Source organism: Seriola dumerili, unplaced genomic scaffold, assembly GCF_002260705.1.
Source record: "Seriola dumerili isolate Sdu_G_001 unplaced genomic scaffold, Sdu_1.0 BDQW01000025.1, whole genome shotgun sequence".
NCBI classification, from domain to species: Eukaryota; Metazoa; Chordata; class Actinopteri; order Carangiformes; family Carangidae; genus Seriola; species Seriola dumerili.
In genome coordinates, this window is record NW_019174280.1 from 23,209,430 (window position 1) to 23,217,386 (window position 7,957).

Genomic DNA, 7,957 nt, shown 5'->3' on the forward strand with positions numbered 1-7,957 from the left:
TGTAATACAAACATTTTCTTCTGGTTTTTGATGCATATCTACAATTCCATCATAAAGCTAGGCTAACTTAGCTAGCTTCACACACTGACAGCTTCGCTTTACAGAAGACGGCTGATCCGCTTACTTCAGACTGCTAACCGGTGTTTGCTAATGGACAATTCCCAATGTAATCCACATGCACAGTTCAAAGCTAGCTGAGAGGATGTTTGTTGGTTAGCTTGACATTATTAATAATTGGTGTCAAATGTGGATTTTACAGTAAATAGAGAAGGTTACATGGATTCAAGGTTATATTTTTAAATTTTACAGTTTAAAATACAAGTATGCTAAGGACCTTCACGGACGCCTAGAGAAGAGGTTGCGTTTTAATAGGTTGTCGGATCCATGAAGGACAAAACGTAATATAGGTCAGGTCAAAGAACCAATTAAAGTTTATGACGAACTGTCGTGGGAGGTTATACAAGAGAGTTATCGGTCGAGTGAGGTGTGACTGGGGTCAGTTTTTCAAAATCTTTAGATTGAATATACAGCGATGAAAGGCTAACAAAAAAAATTATAACATGTTGAAAATGATTAAAATATTAAGGGTTTTTAACTTTATTGATTGGCTATTGAAAGAAAGAAAATGTTGTAATGGTTGTGAGTCTGTGGCAAATATCCAAGGAAACAAGAAAGCAGGGGAAGGAAAGAAGGAAGGATGGTAAGAAAATGGAAGCAAACCCATTTAATCAGTGTGTATCTCAGCAGAGGGAAGTGGGCTTGCCTGGATCCAACCAGCCTCTCACAGATACAATTGATGTGTAATTCAAGCGGAGGAAGTTACTGTAACGGACATTTCCTGAAGCCATGATATGTAACTATTTAACCAATTAACCTTTTTCAGCTGTGACAGGACGGTGATGAGAACATGCTCATTTACTCGACATGATCGAGGAAACGATTACACTGAAGCAATAAGAAGAAGGACCGAAGACACACACTGACGTCCATTAGCACGTCCTCCCCAGATGGATCTCTTCCCTCGATCTGCACAAACTGTATCTCATTGAGAAGCCTCAGATATGATCATTCTCTCACCTAGCAAGCTGATTGCTCATAATCCAGACAACTCTTTTCCATGTCGGGAGGTGGGGACAGACTGTTTTTTGAAGTATAGTGGGAAATTGTTACATCTTGAAGCAAGAGACGGCATTTTATTCTCCTCCTCAATTAGAAAACCAAGCAACCACTCGTTCCTTGGTTGTTTATGTCAATGTCAAACGCAGACTCTATCAATGTTTATACATGATTTCGGCAACATTGACGAGTCGCACGCTCCCTCTTGCGCTTCTTGGCGTGACGTCCCGGGTTAGTACAGGTAACGCTTGCTAACTGAGGAAGTGGTAAGGAGCGTACATCAAAGGTCGGGAGAGTGATAGAACATGGAGTACGCCTGACAGAGAAGGGGGTGTGTTTGTTTTTTTAATCACATCTGTGTGTCTTTTTCTGGACAACACAGGCGTGTGCTAATTTCGTTTCCTAACGAGCTCTTTTCCAGATCTCATGATCACTGGGCAGCGGCCCCGTTTTTTGTTTGCCGAATTTATGGCTGTGGTGGCGGTGTTTTCTGCAAAAGCGTTAAACTGGCATCATCCCTTTAGTTGTTTTTTCAACCCTTAACCACCTTTCACAAGTGCTCGAGGGAGCTCAGCAGTGGAAGGTGGTAATGACGGAGGGAGAAGTGCTGCTCTTTTCTTTTTCTCACCAAATCTTTTTCCTGATTAAACTGACAAACAGCCTGTTTACATGTCCTCTTTTTATCTCCATAGTTGGATCAGTGTGAAGGCCTCAAATCAGTTCATTTCAATGGAAGCACGACATTTAATTTAATGAAGATTTGCTTCAATGGAGGTGGAGGGCTGCATTCAGTGGGGTGACAACTCAGATCTGTATCACTGCGCTGTCGTAAGGCGGTTTGGAATTGTATGTGATGACTTATGAGGGAACTCGTAAAAGCCACATAGGCCAAATAAATAAATATTATCAAATATTAAGCACCATTAAATTTTAGATACATAAATTAACCCAACGCACACAACAAGCTATTAGCTGATGGTACCTACATCTTTTGAATAAACAGTTGTAGATCTCATCCAACATGTATTAACACTTTTAACAAACTGCTTTGAATATTAATGTTGTGTCTGATGAGGTTTCAGCTTACAGAATCTATAGTCCCATTAATAAACAAGCTGGACACCAGGTGACTCCTTTACTGAAGAGTCCATTTCTCAGTGTTTTTAGTGAGCTGATGTTTCCAGGTTTCCAACTTCACTCTTGGTGTAAGGTGCATTCCTGGACCATGATTGGCTCCATTCAACTGCAATCATACAAAAATCTGCTGTTAGACTGAGATGAACAGGAACTTTATCCTTTTAATCAGTATATAAATGTGAAAACAAACTCTGCACATGCATCATTCTGTGGAGGGAGACTTGGACTTACTGCCTGTTTAGCAACCTCGCTAACTGGTGGCAAGCCAGCTCACAACACCTCACTGGTTAGATCACCAACCACAACCAGCCCTCAACTATTCTATACATCACCAAAGCTGCACAACCCAATCTGTTTCATAAGGTCAAGTGGTCTCTTCTATGACACTTTCTGGTTTTAACCGAGTATCTACCAACAACAACACAGCACAAATCTACATAAACAATCTCGCTATGTCTGCATGAAAAAATGTTAAGAAAATCATTTTTTACTGCAATTTTCCCACAACTCTGTTTTGAACGAATTCTGCAGCTGGACTTTAGGGCACAAAGTTCAATGTGGGAGTCCTTATAGCGAGATGGCCTTTTGCAAGGTTCAATTATGAGTCGACACTAGACGTCAAACAACACACACCAGACGTTCATGAAAAAATCATATTTATGTAATGATCTGGGATTAACATCCTTTAATAAGTGAATCCACTCACGGTTTTCAGGATTTTTTCCTAAATTATTATGAATTCAAAACGCCATCACTAAAGTGATGCCACAAAAAGTCGTCTAACAGAGAAAAACTTTTTCCTAATAATAAAATTAAGTGTCATACAATGAAATATTAACACATGCTTAATTTGTTAAAGTAAACCTTTTGTTTTAGAAGACAAAGTAAAAATACTGTGTAAAGAGATTAAAATCATCTCAAACTTCAACTGTTGCAGTATTTGTGTCAACATTGAATCTTTAAGTTTGTAAAGTTAATGTTAAAAACCTGTAATAAGTACAATCTAAATACAATATTTAATGATTCAAGATCAATTTTCTTACATTTCTCATAAAATATAATATACTCGAAGACATTGCAATTAAATGTTAACTCTCTGTATGTAGTCTTTCAACTAAAGTGGGGTTGGAAACTTAATTACAAATAACATACGCGCACCACTATTAATTTATAACACTTTTATTTAATATATTCAGATGCAACTTTACAATATCATACAATACATACATACTTAATGGACATTTTTGTTTATCCGTCTATGGCATTATTTAATGCGAAATAAACGACACGAACAACAAAACTCTCACAAAAACAATAGAGTAAATGTTTTCTTACCTGATATTTTTGCAGGATATAAATTCACTTAACTTCTCTTAGGTGAACGAACAAGATTCCGTCCGACCTTGTCCTAATATTCCAGTTCTCCAATTAAAACCCTACAATCAAATCTGCTCAAAATAAGATTTATTGCAGATATAAAATGATCCAGTGAAACAGAAGACCAAGTAGCAGTGCGAGAGTACAGACACCCAGCAGCAGCCTCATCCACTCAACACGTATTTTTCAAATTTGATTCGTTATGTGTTTATGGATGCTGAATCTCGAGTTTTGAAGTTTTCATCAATACAACATGATGTTCATTTTTTTAAATTATGGTCTATTTAATAGAAAAAATAGACGTTAAAGCAAGTGGCTTTTAGGGCGTGGCTACGCGTCATTGACTGCACGGAGGGACCTGCCTGTTAATCCGGATATGACGTCATAGCGACGTTTCAGACAGTATTGACTTGTCATTGTGTTTTCAGTTAGCTAGTTAGACGTTTAGCGCCAATACCATGTTGTTTGCCTGTAAATGTCTTGTTCTGTGTTCAGTTTGTTCTGAAGGAGTCAGCGGTTCATTTTTTTCCAAGTAAGTACATTTTGTTTGGATCCCGTTTCTTTGCTAGCCAAAATTAGCATCCCTGTTAATATCACAGTTCAGGTGAAGATGCACCTTGCTAACCAAGCTAGCGCTAGTGCTAGCGTTAGCTGATAACTTAAGGATTGCTATGCTAACGTTACCTGGCCGACGCTGGGCTGATAACCTGTGTCAACCCGGGGTTAGCCGTTGGAGGTGTTCAGTCAAAGCCCAATAAAAAGGTGAATTTAATCGACGTTAATCTAACGACGTTTGGTTTGTGTTTCTCCACAATGTGACCCAGTTTAAGTGATCTGCGTTAGTGTAATGCGCAGCGTTAATGTGTTGGTTAATATATTGTCCATTCAAGACGTCGTGAATAGTTCAAGTTAAGATAACGTGACGTATAAAAATGTGTAGACAAATATTTGTCATGTAGAATATTGTTCATTTTAACAGTCAAACCAGTCCTCAACTGAAGCAGACATTCATCGGCACCTATCCTGACAGCTGATCGATATTTGGGTGATTAACTTGTGATCCACCCGCAATCTTAACTCAAGTGTTTGTGTTTTATTGTCATTTGAAAGGTTTCCACACTTGTGAAAACTGAGTGATCTGTGCAACAGAAGGAGGACCTCATGTACAGAGCAGCCCATTTGTTTTCCTTCATGCTGGTTTGTGGAGAAGGGAGACTGCATGGACATCCTTAGTTCTCTAATGTGATGATGATGATGATGGTGTAAAAACCTCTCCCAGTCCCGCTTCCTCTGATGAAATGACAGACTAACTGCTGATGAGTTTTGTTTATTATTCTCTGTCTTCAGTAGTCACAGGTTCAGTTTCTTACTGCAACTTAAATTTCTGCTGTTGTTGACAGGTGATGGTAGCAACACTTTTAAAAATCAGAATTTATAAATATTAAACTGTGATTAAGTGATGGATCATCTCTAGCACTGTCACCACCATCCACAGGTGAAAGTATTTACAGATTAACATTAGAATGTTTTATGATCCTTCCTGTCAGTGTTGTCGGACAGCAACATTTAAATATTTCTAGTATTTATGTTGCTGATTAAAGCTAACATAGAAAAAGTCACACAGTGCTGTACATGTTACTATTGTGAAAATTCATACCAGATGTTTCTACATAAGTTAAAGCAAGAGCTTCATAAATTACTTTATTGGACATTATAAACTACATTAATTAAACAATTTACAACACTGGAAACATGTCTAAATAGATTAATTAAATGGTGTACAATTTACAAATCAGCCCATTTAAAATCAATAAATAGTTTGTCGATGAAGTTAAAGCTGAATTTCACTGTCATATGTAAGTTTGTTTAAAAAAAGAAGTAGGTGAATCAACAGTGCAACAGAAATTTAAAAACAAGTATAATCATTATTCATCATGAGTCCTAATGTGTGAGACAGGTTCATATTTATTTGCCTCAGTAACAATCTCCTAAATAACTGATGCTGTTGGAAACAGCACACTGATTAATTAACTATAATGGCTGAAGACTATGAAATATTGAACTCTAATGGTTTTAAACTATTGACAGTTTGTTACAGCTACAGTGGAGTCTAAAAGTCAATGTGATTGTATGTCTGACATGGGCAGAGAGTGTAATACGACAGTGAGGGTGTAGGGAACAAAGAAGAGCACAGCTGATCAGACTGAACAATGTTATGGCACACAGTGTTACATTAAAAATACTATATTATCATGTAAGCCACTGTTGTTTATGTTTGGGAAGAGAAGATCTTCATGTGTGGATACTGCAGCTGTTGAAGAAAGTCTTAGTTTCAAGTTTGCTGTAGTGATGTAAGTTTATTGTATACCCAGCGATACGGGTGACCAATCGACACAGAGCGGGTGTGAGGCAGTAGACTGACCCAGGGTGAAGGGGCGGGGGGACAGTTATACAGTTGAAGAGCAAAGGGATAGACAATTGTTAGTTGGTCAGACAGAGATAACAAGTTGGAAAGGAGGTTTAGAGAGCAAAAGGTAACGTTCTCTGAGAGGTCTTGCAATGTAACACGCTAGGTTCAAGTTATTCAAGAGGGGTAGGAGGGCGTGCTTAGTCTGAGATCTAGCATTCTCCACAGGTAGGTAGCAGGAAGAGCCGCTTGGACTGAATCACATAATCTACAGGTAAGATGTTAAGACGATGAAAGCCTTGGTGATGTAAAGAGGGAAGAAGGGGTGTTCTTCCTTGATGAAAGGTCAAAGGGCCAACTCAGTAGGGTTATAGAGTTGTTCCTAAGGTGTACGCTGAAGTCACACTGAATACACTAAGCATGTGTATATTGCTTCCTCAGGTGGAGTGTGGGGGGCCTTAGGGCTCCATCATTGCTGCAAGAGGGTTGTAGGTGTCCCAAAGATCCAGACCTCTGCCTCGCGTATAGAAGAAAAACATAATCAGAGAGAAATCATTCAAATATCTATTGTAGAGTACAGAGAAAAAGACAAAGAAACAGCACTTCGTGATTAGATGACTCACAGATATCTGAAAATACATTATTCCCTCAGCTCAGTTGTAGATAAACACGTCTGCGAACCGTTTTCAGATGAAATAAACAAATAGAATAGAAATAATACTCAGTTTTGGTGTCATTGTGCAGGTGCACATATGTCATGATTGGTTCTCAGCTCTCAGTGATGTTCTTTAGTTCTGACAGAGACAGAATCATTCGCCACAGATGTTTTGACTTCTGTCATCAATAATGAAATGAACTAGAGCTGAAACTAGCCCGACTGAACACTGAACCAAACTGAATATGAACAAACACGACACACACGTCCGCTGCTCTGCTCTTTAACAGCTGTCCAGACACGACGTTCACTGTAATAACGGGATCGTTTTAGTGACGGTGACTTACCGACATTGACAACCCGCTGTCTCTGTTTAACACTAAAGGTCGGTGACGTCACCTTCGCGTTGCAGAACTCATTGTAAACACGTTGATAAACATGTTTTCCCTCGTCTAGTGGTTTAATACAAGCGGTTACACACGACAGTTAGCTTACAACATCAGTAACTTCAGCTAATATTACAAGCTTTCTCCTCATATACGTGATATTTACCAAATTGTGGACATGTATGCAATGAGCTACTAAGATTATTTTGAACACAAAGATATTAAAGTTTTACCTCCAATTAATGATGCTAACTGTGTTAGCAGCGACTTCGTAGCGGCGTATCCAGGAGCTGCTGCGCGGTCCGTGTAGCAGGTGTAGAGCGGCCGTGCAAGCAAAGACTCTCTACAGTTGTTCTTCGTTATTACAGACCTGTTGCTGCAGCAAAGCTCGGCAATTTTAACAATAACCGATGGCATTTTACCTGTCCTGTCGGAGCAGAGAGGAGGAAGCCTCCGAGCTCCAACGGGCTTCTGCTATTGGGTGCAGCAATGACCCTTTCAGCCTTCACTCACAGTGTTTGCCGTTTCGAGCATCAGAGGAGAGAGTTTAAGAGCCCAGCCCGCACATCATTAGTGGCGGCTGACATGATAGGCCAGCTCGCCTCTCTGTACCGGCTTGTTGAACATTTTGTGGTGTAATTTGTGATTTGGTTTGAAGATGCTGGTGTTTGATTGTTGGGGACTGGGCTAGGTTTAAAAATTCTGATTTGTGCATCACACCCTTAGAAAAAGACACTGTGTGAGCACATTAGGAACAGGGGCGCTGATTCTAGTGTTTTGGGTTGGTTAGAATCCATTAGTTAGGCTCTTTGTTGGCGCCTGTTCCCCTACTTCAGTTTATCCCTCTTGGACTTGTTTGTATTTATGTTTACTTATTTA